The sequence below is a fragment of the Pinus tabuliformis genome, chromosome 2_2 (assembly GCF_031772625.1).
Source record: "Pinus tabuliformis cultivar Carrire ecotype Pingquan chromosome 2_2, CPIR1, whole genome shotgun sequence".
NCBI lineage: Eukaryota > Viridiplantae > Streptophyta > Pinopsida > Pinales > Pinaceae > Pinus > Pinus tabuliformis.
The window spans coordinates 581680190-581697220 of record NC_142300.1 but is presented as its reverse complement, the minus strand read 5'-3'; the positions used below and the strand labels follow the sequence as shown (position 1 = coordinate 581697220).

At 41.3% G+C, this 17031-nt stretch overlaps 1 protein-coding gene across 2 annotated transcripts in view; it reads left to right on the top strand.

The window, feature by feature from the left end:
- LOC149194006 (WD repeat-containing protein 55-like) overlaps positions 1-17031 on the top strand; it is a 229661-nt gene that overhangs the window by 48821 nt on the left and 163809 nt on the right. The gene's annotated exons all lie outside the window — the stretch shown is intronic.

Below are 17031 nucleotides of genomic sequence, written 5' to 3'. Positions count from 1 at the left end.
TTTCCCCGTTTCGTGCAACTTAGATTCAGCCTTAGCGGTGCTCAAGGCAACTTAATTCCTGCTTCTTGCTCATCCATGATATTGAAGTAGAACCTAGAGAGAAGCAACATCCAAATGTGCTTTTACGATCCACCACACTGCTAGCCCAGTCTGCATCAGAGTAACCAAGGAGCCTCACATTCCCGACAATGTATCTCAGTCCATAAGTGATTGTGCCCCGAAGATATCTCGAGAGATTCTTGGCAGCAATCCAATGTATATGATGAGGCTCGACCATAAACTAACTCAATGTGTTCACTGCAAAACATATGTCTAGATGGGAGTTCACCAGGAACATCATGGCCCCTATGAGTTGATGATACTCAGAAGGATTTACCAAATCGGGCTCGACAACACTTCCACATAACTCCTTGAAGTTAAATTCCATCGGAGTAGTCACGAATTTGCAGTCCACCATCCCAAATCTTTCAAGTATCTTCACAATATATTTTCCTTGAGAAAGGAAAATATCACTTGGCTTTTGCCAGACCTCAAACCCTAGGAAGTAATGCATCATTCCTAGGTCCTTCATCTCGAATTTGGAAGCCAAATCCCTCTTACATTGATGAATAAGAGGGTCTGCACCTGTCAGAAAGAGATCGTCCACATAGAGTACCAAGATGAGAGGTCTATCATTTTCAACCTTAAAGTAAAGGTTTGGATCAACTTCACTTCTTGTAAATCCTAGCTTCATTAGATCGATATCAATCCTCTCATACCAAGTTCGGGGTTCTTGCTTCAATCCATATAGGGCTTTCTTCAACCTGCATACATGTGTCTGACGACCTTGAACTTCAAACCCCTCAGTTTGTTCCACATAGACTTCCTCTTTAAGTGAACCATGCAAGAGGGCAATCTTGACATCCATCTAGTGTAGATTCCATCCTTGTGAGGCAACAAGGGCTATAATCGAACAGATGGTGGTGTAGCGAGCAACGGTTGCAAATATCTCATCATAATCTACACCTTCCTTTTGAGAGAAGCCTCGAGCAACGAATCTGGCCTTGAACTTTTCAGCGTTTCCATCAGCTCCATGCTTGATCTTGTAGAGCCATTTAGAGGTGACAACAGATTTGTCCTGGGGTCTAGGGACCACATCCCAGACATCATTCTTCATAATTGACTCGTACTCTTCGTTCATAGCATCCTTCCATACTTGTTGCTTCATGTCGTCTTCGAATGAGCAAGGTTCAGACTGAGTAATGGTGCTCATAGCAGTTAAGTACCCTGGTACCTATTAGGCTTCTTGCTTTCACGAAATGTCCCCCTCGGTGCAACATGTCTCTTGGCATCTTCGAGAGTTTCCTTTAGCCATGACGGTCTCCTTTTGGAGGAGGAGGGCTCATGAGGAGGATTAATGGGATCCATTGGTTCTTCAACATCGAGCATCGACTCATCCTGTGAATCTCCTTGATTTCCTCCATCGGCTTCTTTGTCCTTCCTTGGAATAGGAAGGTTGCTAGTCTTCCCAAGGGCAGCATCCTCATCGAAAGTGACATCATGACTTATCTCCACTTCTCTTTGACCAGGCACATAGATTCTATATGCCTTAGAAGTTTCACTGTAGCCCACAAATGTTCCTTTCTTCCTAGAAGCATCCAATTTGCTTCTCTTTTCTTTCGGCACATGAAAATATACGGGGCTACCAAAAAATCTAAAGTGAGAAACATCAGGTTTCTTACCGGTGAAAACTTCTTCGGTTATTTTGGAGTCCAACACTTGACGAGGGCATCTCTTTTGAACATATGCGACAGTGCTTGCAGCTTCGGCCCATAAGAACTTCGGGAGGGTTTGATCATGAAGCATGGCACGAGTGGCTTCTACGATAGAACAGTTCCTCCTTTCAACAACACCATTTTGCTTAGGAGTATATGCGGTAGTAGTCTCCCTCTTAATGGCAACTTCTCTACAATAATATTCGAATTCATTTGACTCATACTCGGTTCCATTATTGGTCCTCAATATCTTGATCTTCTTCCCTGTTTGATTTTCCACCAAGGCTTTGAAGGCAAAGAACTATGAGAATATTTCGTCCTTCTTCAAGAAAGATATCCAAGTCTTGCGAGAGAAATCACCTATAAAGGTTGCGTAATATAAGTATCCTCCCAATGAGTCCACGGGCATTGCACCAGATAGATCAAAATGAATCAATTGCAATATGCTAGTAGTCTTGCTATCACTTGAGGGGAATGGTCCCCTTGTATGCTTTCCTTCGGCACACCCCTAACAAACACCTTCATGTTCTACTTTAAATGTGGGATACCTATCACCATCTTCCTTGCATCAGGTAGAGCCTTATAATGTAGATGAGCAAACCTCCGATGCCATAGTTCAGATTGAAGAGATGTGTTGCAAGACATGGCTCCCAATGGACTTCCTCCAACTTGATATAAATTGTCAACCCTGAATACAAGAGTAAATGCTTATTTGAAATTTCTTTTCCACACACCAGTGTTGCGGGGGAGCGCCTCATCCCCCCTCGATCCTGCTCCCAATCCGCGCTCCGGGTGGGAGCGACAAGGGAGCGGGTTGGGAGCGCGCTCCCGAAATCGCTCCCGAAAGCGCCCCATCCCCCCTCAATCCTGCTCCCAATCCGCGCTCTGGGTGGGAGCGACATAGGAGCGGGTTGGGAGCGCGCTCCCGAAAAGGGAGCGATTTCGGGAGCGTGCTCCCTAGAAAAAATTTCGCTCCCTGCCTTTTCGGGAGCATTTAGCCTTTTTTGCAAATTTTTTTTGCAGTAATGTTCGAAATGCAATTTTTTTCAAAGAAACAAATAAGTTTTCAGTGGGGCAGCTTAATGATCAAGCCTATGGCCCTAGTATTGATATGCTATTCATGGTAATGTTAAATTCTTAAAGTAAAAGTGACATTCTCCTTATTCTTCATTTTCATCCTTTTACTTAAATTTTTAACATTATCATGAAATGACTCGGGATGTTTGAGAGTGGTTCCGACCTCACTGGATTTCATATGGAGAAAGTAGAATTTTAGATTTCATTCAAAATCCAGCAGACTTATTAGTTTTCAGGATTTCAGGATTGGGGGATTGCAATGTTTCCATTGAATTTTGTCATGTATTAGGGTATGGAACTCGCATTTAATCAAGAGCACCAATCCCTCTATGTACCTTGATGTTAGTGACATTGGTTGTCAAACTCCTCTATTATGACCCTCCTAAAAATGTACACATCACTCAAACAAAATCTTGACTTGACATGCTATGCTTTTTCTATCTTATGTTAATGCTTAGAGGGTGATATTAATGACAAAGATCCCTATACAGATACAGAGGTAATGACAAAGATACCTCTGGATATTAATGCTTAGAGGGTGATATTAATGACAAAGACCCTGATTTTCCAACAAGACTAAAAAATTAGACATTTCTTGTGGTGGCAAGAGGCCCAAGCATAAGAAATAGATAATAGATTTACTTGTCTTTTCTAGTTTCTAGTAGTTTTTATAACTATTGACTCTTTCATATTTATTATGATATTTTTTTAAACAATATATGACAATTTAAGTTTGAAGTTGGCAATTATAACTTATTAGTAATGAATTATGAATATGATGGTTCATGAAAGTTGAAAGTTGTTTCATTTCATTTCATTTTATAACATTTCATTTCATGTTAGATATTATTTGTTGTAATGGTTACACTTAGCTTACAAGTACAACTTTGGTGATCAATGATGATAAATGTTATATATTGAATTTTGAAAGCTTGAAACTTTAAGATTGATGAATCATGAGACTCAATATTGTTAGTTTTTGGTATGTTCTATGCTAAAGCAATTTATTTAAATTTTCACAGTTAGCAATCACATCAGCATTACGATAAACTGCAGATAGAACATAAATATAATATGCAGAAGACAAGCCAAGACAAGAGGACACAAGATATGGCGCAAGCCAGGGACAAATCCCACAATGTGTGGGGAAACCCTTTGATCAAATCTTCTTTTATCTTCAAAGTTCAGCAGAGAAAGAGAGAGAGAGAGAGATAATACATTTACAACAAAAGTCAACACTTTGACTTATCTGGATCTGAGCATAGATAATTTCCTATAATGATGAGATCAGTTGAAGACATTCTACTTCAACTGAATCTCCTAGGTGATGACTTCACCTATCCATTTTGTTCATCTGCTACACCTTACAATGTAGCATCATCATGTTGCATAATGCATCTTCATGCTGCTCATGATCACTGTGCTGCCCATGATCTCGCCGAGCTTCATGCTGTCCAAGCTGCATCATACTGTTCTATTGCTGAGTTGATGTACACAACTTTACTGCCCTCCATCATCATGCTGTACATATTTTGCTGCTGTCATCATGATGACTGGTTAGGGTACCAAGCACTATTGAAACAGTCCTTCAAACAAACACTACTCTGGATATGCTGTTGATTTGGGCATATGTACAAGTCCTCAAACTCATACACAATCCTAGACTGTGGTGTTATGGCTTGCGGCCTAACACACAGTCTTTCTGTGGCTTCCAGGCAACATAACCCTTGCTTCTTGTCCTTCCAACAAGATCCCAACAGATCTATCCCTTAGCTCCTCTAACTTGGTTCTCCTACAAGAAGAGAACAACTTCATGCAGTCACAAAAGAATATACAAACAGTCCTGTCTCTATGACAGTGCTCTTACCTATAGTGATTCGAACTTTCCTTCTTGCTGTCAACAGGCTTCGATTAGCTGTGATAGTGACTATTCTGGGAGTGCATATTATCTGTGGTTAGGGCCTCCTTAGGCCAGCGAAGATGGACTGCATTAGGCTACGTATGAGGGCCTGAGTATAAGTCTACAGGTCAGCGTATTAGGGCCTCCACATAAAACTTCTGGACAGTGTAATAGGTGCATCCATATTCAACTTCTGGACAGCGTATTATATTCAACTTCTGGACAGTGTATTATGTGCATCCATATTAAACTTCTGAACAACGCATTAGGTGCTTCCATACTCAACTTCTTGACAGCGTATTATATTCAACTTCTGGACAACGTATTTATCACTACGTACATCACTATAATGATTGCTGCGTATGTTAAGGTTGTCCAGCGTTTACAAACACATTTATAAAACTGTCCAGCGTTTACAAACTGTATATAAAACTGTCCAGCGTATATGTAAGACTGTCCAGCGTTTGCCCAGCATCCAGCATTTATATTATGCGTATGAATATCCAGCGTCTACGGCTTAGGGTATTTGTAGCGGTTCCATATATAGACTGCGTATATATGTTTCCATGTATAACCCTGCAACTAGATTCACTGCGTGCCTTGTGTAACCACGCTACCAGATTCACTGTGTGTGTATATATGTTTCCAGGAGCAGAACAGCATATGAGAAGACTTGTGAACAGCGTACAAGAAGTCTTCAAGAACAACGTGTAAGATAGCTTCAATTACTGCGTTGAGATCCTTTATGACTACGGCTGGGTCTCCATAACTGCGTATAAGGTCTTCCTTTCCAGCGTATGAGATATCTCCGTTTGACAACGTATAGGTGACTCTGTTAGCTACATAGATCGACTTGCGGCTAGGGCATCACCATAAGGCCAACATATTACTCTTGGTGTCTCACTCCTTCTCCAAAAACCCAAGACGTGGAGAGGAGGAGATCACTCAAGAATGTGTGTAAATGACATCAAATCCTCAACTATTTATACCAAAAACACATGGGTTGAATAGACATGACGTTTGGGCTTCTGGAGCCTACATAAGAGCTGGTCAGCTTGATGATAATTACATAATCAAAATAAATTCATATCTCCATAAATACTTATCGGAATCGGATGATCTTAGGATCAATCCTACACCTCTCGACGAGAGGGATCCAATAAAAATATCAGCTGCCATAAATAAGCCAACCCACATGGAGTTTGGCCCTAGTTGCCAATTTAACAAATATGTTGTATGTTACTATGTTACTAACTTGTGGATGTGGTTGATGAAGATTATAACTTCTAGATGATTGTTGTTATATGGTTCAATCTATGTTTTTTTATGTTTTTTTATATCTAATTCATTATTCTACATGTTTTTGTTGACATATATGTATCAAAATATAAAAAATATAAAAAAATTATATATTATATAAAAAACGCTCCGGGATTCGCTCCCAAACCAGGAGCTTTTGAAAATGTCGCTCCTGCATCTGTTTTCACTCCCACTCCCAAGTAACACTGCCACACACATACCTTTCCATTGATGAATGCCACCTTGAATCCTTTGTTTTTCATCACTGATATAGACACTAGATTCTTCTTTAGATCAGGTACATATAGTACTTCTTGAAGATGAACGATGTTACCTTGATTCAATTGAAGGGTAACATTCCCAACTGCCTTCACAGGATAGGTGTCATTGTCTCCAAGGATAATTTCCAAATTTGTATCTTGCTCTATCAGATTTGAAAGAGCTTCCTTGTACCCAGTGAAGTGCCTTGAGGCACCACTATCAATCAACCAATTTCCCAAAGTATCCGGAGGAGAGGCAGTAGAGAGGGCAGATATAAGATAAAATTCCTTTTGCTTAGAATTTACAACATTAGACTCATCATACTTGGAGTTTCTTGTTCTTTTAGAAGCTCGATCATTTCCAAGTTGAGTAGCGGAAGCATTCCTTTTCGCTTTGTTGTTGAACCTACCATACCCTTGATTGTTGTTGTTGCCCCTAGAATGATTGTTATCATCATCATGAGATGTGTCCCTTCTATTTGGACACTCCTTGGCATAGTGACCAAACTTGTTGCAAACGAAGCATCTTCCCTTCCTTCCATTTTTGAATCCCTGATGATCTTCTTGGCTTTGACTTCACCCTTCTTGTACTTTGTCTTAGCAGCAGCCGGTGCATTTGAAGGAGGTTCCAAAATCTTTCCCTGCACATAATCCATGATATCTTGCTCTTCTAAAGTCAAATCAAGAGACATCTTCCATGCATGATAATCAGACTTATCATGAAGCTTATCATCAGACTTGAAGTAGGATGTGGAGGCCATTGAGACTTGTTCTTGATTAGTGATTGCTCTTCACTCTTGCTTGGGCTTTGTCTTCTCCTCAGCTTTGATACCATGTTAGTTTTAGGATAACAATGGTATGTTCTATGCTTAGAGCAATTTTACTTCAATTTTCTTTATTAGCCCAATATCATATCTAGTATAGCAATCACATCAACATGATAGTAAAATGCAGATAGAACATAAACAATAACAGTAGAAGACAAGCCAACACAAGAGGACACAAAATATGGCACTAGCTAGGGACAAACCCCAATGTGGTGAAACCCTTGATCAATTCTTCTTATAATTCTTCAAAAGTTCAGTAGAGAGAGCGAATACAATTTACAATATTAATTTGCCCAAACTGATTTGTGAAAACAACAGAAACATAGAGCCCTAACCAGAAAGTCAATGATGGTCAACAGGGTTGAAATTGACCTCCAAAACAACTCGGTCAAGCTTGGTCAACTCAGCCTCTGAAAGCAAGATAATGTAGCCCAAAATAGTTCGAAAATAACCAGTCAAATCTGGTCAACAAAAGTCAATGTAGCAACTTGAATTAGGGTAGTCAATGTTGGTCAATGCAGGGGTCAAACTGCCTTGGTTTTTGTGCCCATAACAGCAGCCTGCCCAAATAGAAGTCTCCATCACAAATCGAAGTCAAATAGGGTCAACAATGGTCAAAGTCAGCCTCCTGAAATTTTGGTCAAATCTGGTCAACGCAACAACCTGAATTAGGGCAGTGAATGTTGGTCAACGCAGGGGGTCAATCTGCCTTGATTTTTGTGCCTAGAACAACGGCCTGTCCAAATAGAAGTCTCCCTCGCAAAACCGAAGTCAAACAGGGTCAACACTGGTCAAAGTCAGCCTCCTGAAATTTCGGTCAAATTTGGTCAACGCAGCAGCGAGAAAAGACAGTGTTCCTTTCGCACAAGGGGAGAGAGAGAGGCCCAGAAATCCATACCCAATCAAGATGAGAGAGAGAAAGATGAATGAGATGAGATGCCAAAATGAGGAGACACCTTGTATTTATATGCAACGTTGAAGGTTGGAGGAGGCTAATTTGATGGCCGACTGACCTTGGCAATTTGTCCATAATCAAAATAAATTCATAACTTCATTTGTACATGTCAGAATGGGATGATCTTTAGATCAATCCTACACCTCTCGGAAAGAGGAATCCAAGAAAAATATCCGTTGCCTCATAAGAGCTATCCAAAGTGATGTTTGGCCCTAGTTGCCAAATTAAACAAAATCATGATGCTTGGAAGCTACGCCTTTTGCCTTGTTTCACCTTGGTGGCCATCATCAATTTCCTAGCCAAGCGCTGCTACTCTTGGGAAGAGGGGTACTATTGGAGGACGTTGATAAGGGTAACATTCCCACGTCTTTCCATACTTGTCATATTCCATCGATTCCCTTTTCCATTATCCTTTCCTTTGGGTTGGCTGTTACATGTATCCCAAAAAAGGTTTTTGCTTCATAATCCCATGAGAAGAAGGGGCTTGGATGCCTCAGGTTGACGCAACTGCATAAAAAAGGAGAGCATATTATGAATTTCAAAACGCAAAAGAAAAAAATAAAAGGATATTAATTTTAATTCAAAAGTCAAACAAGCTTGAGCTCTACATCCTTTCTATGAGGCCATTGCCCAAGTCCTATGTAATGAAATGCATAATCAAAGGACTAAGATAAATTATCTCGGACCTTATGCAATGAAATGCATATACAAGAAAAGGGGCTTGCAAAGTAGAAAAACTAAAGAACATAAGAAAAAGACAAGAAAAGGGGTAGTAAGAGACAATGTCCAGGACAAGGTAACTCAATGCATAAGTGCTCCCTCTACAAAGGTGCTCATAAGGATGAATATCTTATGTAACCTTGCATGTCAAAGATACCATTACCATGAAGTAAACCCCACTTCATACTGTTGTCATTTATACTTACACCTTGATGGGTTTCTTGGAAAATATTCCTTTACCTGGATATTGGCACACCTAATAGGGTTTTATGATGATCCTTTGATACCTAAACTTGGCAAATTGCATAAAGTCGTAAGCTAATGTGAAAGTTCAAAGAAGATACCTAATGTGATCTACCTAATGGCCTTTACATTGGACCTGACTTACTTTTAATGTCGCAATGATTCTCGTACATGTGTTGGTGTGTCAAACTTGGTTGTGTGGAGCCCCTCCGTGATGATGATGCTTACATAGATATGGTCTGATGTAGGACATTGATGATGATTTGTTCCACACTTGATTCAGCCATAGTTAGGTTAGATGCCTAAGGTTATTGTGTATTTGCATGGTTAAAAACTTAAAAATTGATCTTATCATCATATTTTGTGTTGCTGATTTATTTTACAGCCCTTATAGGGATAGACATGTTGCATTTTAGGGATGTTATATGCATTTTAATTTTCAGATTTAGTTAGTTAATAAAAGTCTAGTTTAATTCATTATTTCAACCCTAATTTTCATTGATAATTACTTGTTAAAGGGCTGTTTTATCTGTGGATGTTATAATTTATCTTATTGCTGCAATACCTCATCTTTTATGCAAGTTTTGCAACAGCCATAGCTTTTTTTTCTTTTGTAGTATTTGGGGTTCCTCCATTGGCCAATATCGATTTTTTAAGCCTTATAAATTGTCATAGAAATCCATCAACTCATATCAGAAATTGCCCTAAATAAACAAACTTATCATTACCTTGAATATTATATCTGAATGGTGGTATTGTGAGTATTTAGATAGTTGTCTTTAGAATTGATTTTCTCTTGCAGGTTTTGTGATACCATGTACTATGTTAAACAAGATATTAGTTTTGTGGTTATGATATTTTGACAAGTTTAAAATTTCCTCTATCACTAGGACTGGAAGACTTCCATTATTATATTAATGTGTGTAGATATACTCATATGCAAACCTAGACATAGGCAAACACAATTCCATTTGGGCAAATATATAGGGAAGAATTAAACAATTTTTTTTTTTATATTTTTATTAACATATAACAATATGTGCAAGATAAAATAAGATAAATATATTATTGGCCAACGGATGATCACGAAATTAGGTTAATGGGATTGTTTCAGGTACAATGATGTTGATACAAAGCAGGAGCACTAAAGTGGCTCTTATATAAGACAAAAATCAAGAAGTGAAAGAGCATTCTAATCTAAAACCCTATAAGGTCAACTCCAAAGAATGAAGAGGTAGTCCAGGAGAAGGATGTACAAGATGAGTGGCTCATTAGCCTATAATAGCCATTGTAAGAGGTGATCGTGGACCACTAGAGCTCTCTCTCCTAACATCCGAGCTAGAATGAGGAAAACTCAACATAGATGTTTGGCTAGAAGAATAATGGGGTGAGGAGCTTGAGTGAATACTGTGCAACTGATTGGAAGGAAGGGCCCATCATTGAAGCATGGAATATCTTGATTGGCGACTATATTGTCTCTTGGAATGAGGTATGGTTTGGTAGCGTCGTTGGGATCTCACTAAGATGAGAATAGAGCCTTGTGTCCTCACTGATCTGTGTTGATTTCTGGTAGCATCACATTTGCTCGAAGTCTTAAAATTTGCAGGGAGGCTTAGACACATGTATTCCACAATACCCAAAAATCATTTACCCGGAGATAGTTTTATTAAAACAATTAATTATTTTTAATGGGTCCCTAAGTCTAAACTTAGGAAATTAAAATAATTAAAGGGTATTAATCTAACTGTGGGTGAAACTTCTAGAAGAAGACAGAGATCGAGTCCAAATGATCTGAGCCATTGATTAAAATTTAATCTTGGTCGTTGGTTCTCAATTGGAGGATTATAAGGACTTTGATGGGAATGTGGAAGACACATTGAGTAGTGATCAAAAGATTGAATTTCTGAAGCACAATAGTTGCCGGGAAAGGAATTCAAAGTGATTTCTTGCAGTGAGGGGCAGGGATAGTTCCGATTGGAGATTTCTCCTGATCCGAGAATACTCTGTAGAGAAGGCAGAGAGAGATCTGGGAGAGGCAACGCAGGGGCTAAGCTGGCCAGCGTAGGTTGACATGCGTAGCAGCTCAAATCCTTGAGGAGATCCATACTTCGCTGGAGGGATTGACTTTTGAAGCCGAATTCGGGAGGTCAGAATCAAATTTCATGGGAGGCAAATCAATCAACAGAAGGAGTGACGCAGTGACGCTGGGCTAACACAGTGGCTGCGTAGAGGCAGTAAGGGGCAAGTCATTCTGTGGCTAGATTAGTCGGGATTGCTTGTGATAGTGTGAGGTATTTTTGACTATTCTTCTCTAAGTGATATTCTCTGTATTGGATAGCCAGAAAGGCATCCAGAGATTGTATTAAGAAAAAGTACTGCTTAATAATAAAACCTCAGCTGCTGCACCAGTTTTCCCACACTGGGTTTTTTTCGGGACATTTGTCCAAAAATAACTGTGTAGATGTGTTGTGTATTTCTTTCTTGCTTAGGTTCTTGTTTCAACATTTTATTTAAATGGTGAAGGTTGTAGTGTATTAGTTTCAGTGTTTGTTGTAGGAAACAATGAATAATTTGTTCAGTAATTAACAAATAGGAGAAACTTAATCAGTTGCTGCAGTAGGGATTCGGGGGTTCTCGAATTTTCACATGGTATCAGAGGTGCAGGTGAAGCAAGAGAGCAGAGTCGGAAGAGGGCCCAACGCTGAAGAGAAGAAGGGAAGTTGAAGTGCTGCATAGGTAGCAAATTGAATCCCCAGAGGGATTGCGTAGTTCAGGCCAGGAGGGAAAGATTTTTGTTGAAAATCTCTCTCTGAGTGAGTCGATAGAGAGGTACGATTTCTAGATCGAAATTTGTCAGCGGCAGAGGGAGCAACATAGCGGTAGCTTCAGCATAGAGTAGGCTTCTGGTGAGACGCAGTTTCTGCATGTAGTTGCTAGGCAGAAAGTCGTCAGAAGGAAGAAGAGAGACACTAGAGGGAATTCTTCCTAAGAGGACTTTCAAGTAAGAAGTCCGATTTCTCATTAGCTAAGCAACAACAGGGAGCAACAGATCTACTGACTCCAACATGGAGTGCGTAGGCTAGCCCAGTAGCAGCACAAAGGAGAGAGGAGGTAATTCGACACTTTCGTAGGTAGAGATGGCAACCAGTGGGTTACGAGATCATGATCGGTTGGATGGTGCATCCAACTATGTAATTTGAAAGGCAAGGATGTCCTGCCTTTTGGATGAACATTTTCTCAAGACCTACGTCGACAGTGTGGTAGTTGTGCCCACGGATCTAGATTCGCTCCAAAAGTACAAGGGAGAGATGGCGAAGGCCAAGCTGATGATCCTCGACAGAGTGAAAGATCGTGTAGTCTGTCACATCTCTGGCAAAGGGACTGCCAAGGAGATGTGGGTGCCTTGTCGACGCCATGTCATGGATCTTCTAAGAAGCGAAAGATGTACATGGAGTAGAAGATGAGATCCATGCATATGTGGAAGGGGGAACACATTGATCCGTTCCTTGCAAAGCTTCAGGAAACTTGTGATGAGTTGGCCGCTGTGGGGTCAACACCTCAATCTTCCGAGATGGTAAGACTGGTCCTGAATTCAGTTTTAGAGGAATGGCAAGTGTTTGTCCAGAGCATCCTGGGTAGGGAGACTTTGCCAGACTGGGAAGGAATGTGGGCCGCTCTTCAGCAGGAAGAGTTGAGGAGGGACTTGGTCAAGTGTAAACTTAACGACAACAACAACAGTGGGTCGAAGCCCAAGGAGGAGGATGAGAATGCAGCTCTTGCATCCAAGGGGCAGCAGGAGCAATGAAGGCAGAAGAAGGATGTCTCGAAGATTAAATGCTTCTGGTGTGGTGAATTCGGTCGCTACGCTACACAGTGTCAGGAAGAAGGACAAGGATGAGAAGAATGATATGAATGCTGCATCCGCAAAGATCGAGGAGGAGGAGTTTGCCATGACAACGCAGATACCTCCAAGAGGGAGGTGGGGTGATATCGAATTGTAGTTCGAAAGAACTGTAGTTGGGTAGGATCCTTGAGGAGTCTACCTCTCGGATCAATACCTTGCTACGGGAGCCCAGATCAGTGGTAGCAGGATGGACCAGTGTCAGTTGGTGTAGAGGAGTGTTGGAGAGACAGTTGTAGTGGCTAGGAGCGCCAGAGACTAAGCAGCGCAGAGTAGAGTTGGCAGCAGTGCAATTGGCATAGAGCAGAAGTCAGCAACAACACAGAGGCTTTAGAGGGTCATCGTAGAGACTAATAGCAGTCAGAACTCGAGCAATCTATGGGCAAGGTACGTGTATGGAAAAAGAACTTTAAAGATGCTTTTACTCTTGGGTTTTGAGTTGATTCATTATATCAGGTCGGAGGAAGTCCGTTGGGTGTCATGACTTGTGACACATCTCTTCAGTCCGAATTATGGCATTGGAGGTTTGCTCACCTTCATTATAAAGCTCTACCTGATGTAAGAAAAATGGTAACTGGGATGCCCGAGTTCAGATTAGAGCAAGAAGGTGTATGTCCAGGATGTGTCGAAGGGAAGCTCAAAAGGGGACCATTCCCCTCAAGCCAAAGCAAGACCTCCAATATATTGCAGTTGGTTCACTCAGACATATCCGGTATGATGCCTGTGAACTCTTTGGGAGGATATTTATATTACCTCAATTTTACAGATGACTATTCTCGCAAGACTTGGATATATTTCTTGAAAAAGAAGGATAAAGTGTTCTCCTCATTTCAACACTTCAAAGCCTTGATTGAGAATCAAACCGAAAATAAGATCAAGATCCTAAGGACTGATAATGGGACTGAATATGAATCCAATGAGTTTCATGACTTTTGCAAAGAGACTGGCATTAAGAGGGAGACCACTACACCCTATACTTCTGAGCAGAATGGTGTGGCAGAAAGGAAGAACCGTATGATTGTGGACGCTGTCTGTGCTATGCTCCATGATCAAAGACTTCTGAAGTTTCTATGGGCCGAAGCTGCGAACACCGCTGTATATGTACAAAACCGATGCCCTCATCAAGCATTGGGTTCCAAAACTCCTGAAGAAATGTTCACCGGTAAGAAACCTGACGTATCTCATTTTAGAATTTTTGGAAGCCCGATATATTTTCATGTGCCGAAAGAGAAAAGGAATAAATTGGGTGCATCTGGAAAGAAAGGAATCTTTGTGGGTTATAGTGAAAATACTAAGGGCTATAGAATCTATGTAGCTGGTCAAAGGGAAGTCGAGATTAGTCATGATGTCACCTTTGACGAAGATATGGCCCTTAGCAAGGTGGACAATCTTCCTACTTTGAGGAGCACTCAAGAAGCTGACACTAGGGAACCGAAAGAAAAAGAAGAGGAGACAATGCCCGATGTGGAAGAACCCTTGGATCCTATTGATCCTCCTCTGCTTGAGCCCTCCTCTTCAAGGAAGAGGCCTTCATGGCTTAGGGGGACACTTGATGATGCTGAAGGACACACAACACCCCGAGGAACCTTTAGTGAAAGTAGGGAACCGAATAGGTATCAGGGATTCCTGACCATCATGAGCACGACCATCCAAAATGAGCCTTCATCATTCACAGATGCCGTCAAGCATCAAGTATGGAAGGATGCTATGACCGAAGAATATGAGTCTATTATGAAGAATGATGTCTGGGATGTAGTCCCCAGACCCCAGGACAAGACAATTGTCACTTCAAAATGGCTTTACAAGATAAAGCATGTAGTTGATGGAAGTGCGGAAAAGTATAAGGCTCGTTTTGTCGCTTGTGGCTTCTCCCAGAAGGAAGGTATAGAATATGACGAGATATTTGCACCTGTTGCCCGATATACCACCATCTGCTCGATCATAGCCCTTGCTGCTTCGCAAGGATGGAACCTACATCAGATGGATGTCAAGACTGCATTCTTACATGGTTTGATCAAAGAAGAGGTCTATGTGGAGCAACCCGAAGGATTTGAGATTCATGATCGAGAATCTCATGTGTGCAGGTTGAAGAAGGCCCTCTATGGGCTAAAGCAAGCACCCCGAGCATGGTATGAGAGGATCGATAGCTACTTGATGAAGCTGGGATTCACTAGGAGTGAAGCCGACCCCAATCTTTACTTTAAGGTTATAGATGAAAATCCTCTCATGCTGGTGCTATATGTTGACGACCTCTTTCTAACAGGTGCAGACCCTCTCATTCACGAATGTAAGAGGGAGCTGGGAGCTGGCTTCTGAGTTCGAGATGAAAGACCTAGGACTTATGCACTATTTCCTAGGACTGGAAGTCTGGTAGAAACCAGGGGAGATTTTCCTATCTCAAGGAAAATATGTGGTGAAGATATTGGAGAGATTCGGCATGGTGGATTGCAAGCCCGTAACCACCCCGATGGAGCTTGACTTCAAGAAGTTAAGCGGTAGTGCTACTGGACCTGTTTTACGAAATACCACCGAGTATCGTCAACTCGTCGGAGCATTGATGTTCCTAGTGAACTCCAGTCCAGATATATGCTTTGCAATCAACACGTTGAGTCAACACATGGTTGAACCTCACCACATACATTGGATTGGTGTCAAGAATCTGCTGAGATATCTTTGTGGCACAATTACTTATGGGCTAAGAGTGACTGACGGAAATGTGAGACTACTTGGATATGCTGATGCTGATTGGGCAAGCATTGTGGTGGACCATAAGAGCACTTCCGGGTGCTGTTTCTCCTTGGGATCTGCTTCGATATCCTGGATGAGCAGGGAGCAGAAGTCTGTGGCTTTGAGCACTGTCGAGGCAGAGTACATTGCTGCTAGCATTCCCTATGTGAGGCAGTCTAGTTACGAAAGCTCTTCAGTGAGCTGTTTGGATTTACATTGGATACCACCGTGATCCTATGTGACAACCAGAGCGGGATTCGTTTATTAGAGAATCCCGTATTCCATGATCGCTCCAAGCATATCGATATCAGGTACCATTATATTTGTGACATGGTGCAGCAGGGAGCTATAAGGCTCCAACATATCAGTACAGATGAATAGGTCGCCGACATTTTGACAAAGCCCCTAGGAAAGGTCAATTTCTGACTTTTCGAGAACAACTTGGAGTCGTTTTGAGATGCTCTTTTGAGGGTCAAGTATGATGTACTGAGCTCTGGGAGCTCCAGTGGGGCATGGGGTACTTCTCAGTGTTTTACGAAACGGCCGAACCGAAACGGAAACGACCGTTTCTGACCGTTTCATTGCCGATTTTATTGACCCGGCCCTTGACCCGGCTCGGCTGACCGAGTCAGCTATGACTCGGCCGGGTCATCCAATGACCCGGCCGAGTCATAGCTGACTCGGTCAACCCGGCCGGGTCCGTATTGACTCGGCCGAGTCATGGAAAGACGGCTGGGCAGCGTTTTTTTTTTTAAAAAAATCAATTTTTTGCTGATCTTTGGTAAAGTTAGTTAGGGTTTGTGGATTCTAAATGGTTATTGTAATTTGTTAAATGCTTTTGGGGTCCATTTCCCCCTCCCAAACTCTATTTAAGACAGCCAAATGCTCTCATTTCACTCACAGCAGTCTTATGCATTTGAGTGAGAGTCTTCTTTGAGAGTTAGTGAGCAGTTCTTGAGCTTGTTTTGGAGCAGCAGTGAGGAGTCTTGGAGGAGCATTGTAGCTGGAGTGAGGAGCTTCTTGGGCAGCCATTTGGAGCAGCATTGAGGAGCTGATTTTTGGAGCAAGCTTGAGGAGGCAGTTTGTGCCTGGAGGTATTTTTTTCCACCTCTATAAATCTGTTTTTACTTAGTAAATTTTAGGTGCATATCAAGATAGCTTAGAGAGTGTTTTTAGTCAAATAAATGAACATTGAATCAATTTTTTTTTTTTTTTTTTCATTTTCAGATTGTTTTCCTAGTCAAAAAATGGCACCTAGAGCAAAAGATCCTGCTTGGGCATATGTTGAAATGGTTGATAGTGAGATGTGTTGCAAGTTTTGCCATAGGAAAATTAAGTCAGGTCCTGGGGGGATTAATAGGCTGAAAC